We start from the raw sequence: 235 nt of genomic DNA on the forward strand, positions 1-235 counted from the left end.
TTAGCAAAATCTGCCACAAATCGTGACAGAATCGATCCTAGCAAGACTATATATATCGATGATCTCATTTCAAGCTTGAAAAGCGATTTCATGAGGTTATCTCACAAAGTACTGAATAAACAATTTAAGTGGAAAGGTATCAGATATCGTCTGAAAGTTGCGAATCTAGCCAATAAACCATGGTTCAGCGACCTCAAATTTGTCAAGCGTGATGTTATTTCGTTGATGGCAAGGT

The sequence above is a fragment of the Odontomachus brunneus genome, unplaced genomic scaffold (assembly GCF_010583005.1).
Source record: "Odontomachus brunneus isolate Ranch 3 - 2012 unplaced genomic scaffold, Obru_v1 Obru_scaffold_041, whole genome shotgun sequence".
Lineage (NCBI taxonomy): Eukaryota > Metazoa > Arthropoda > Insecta > Hymenoptera > Formicidae > Odontomachus > Odontomachus brunneus.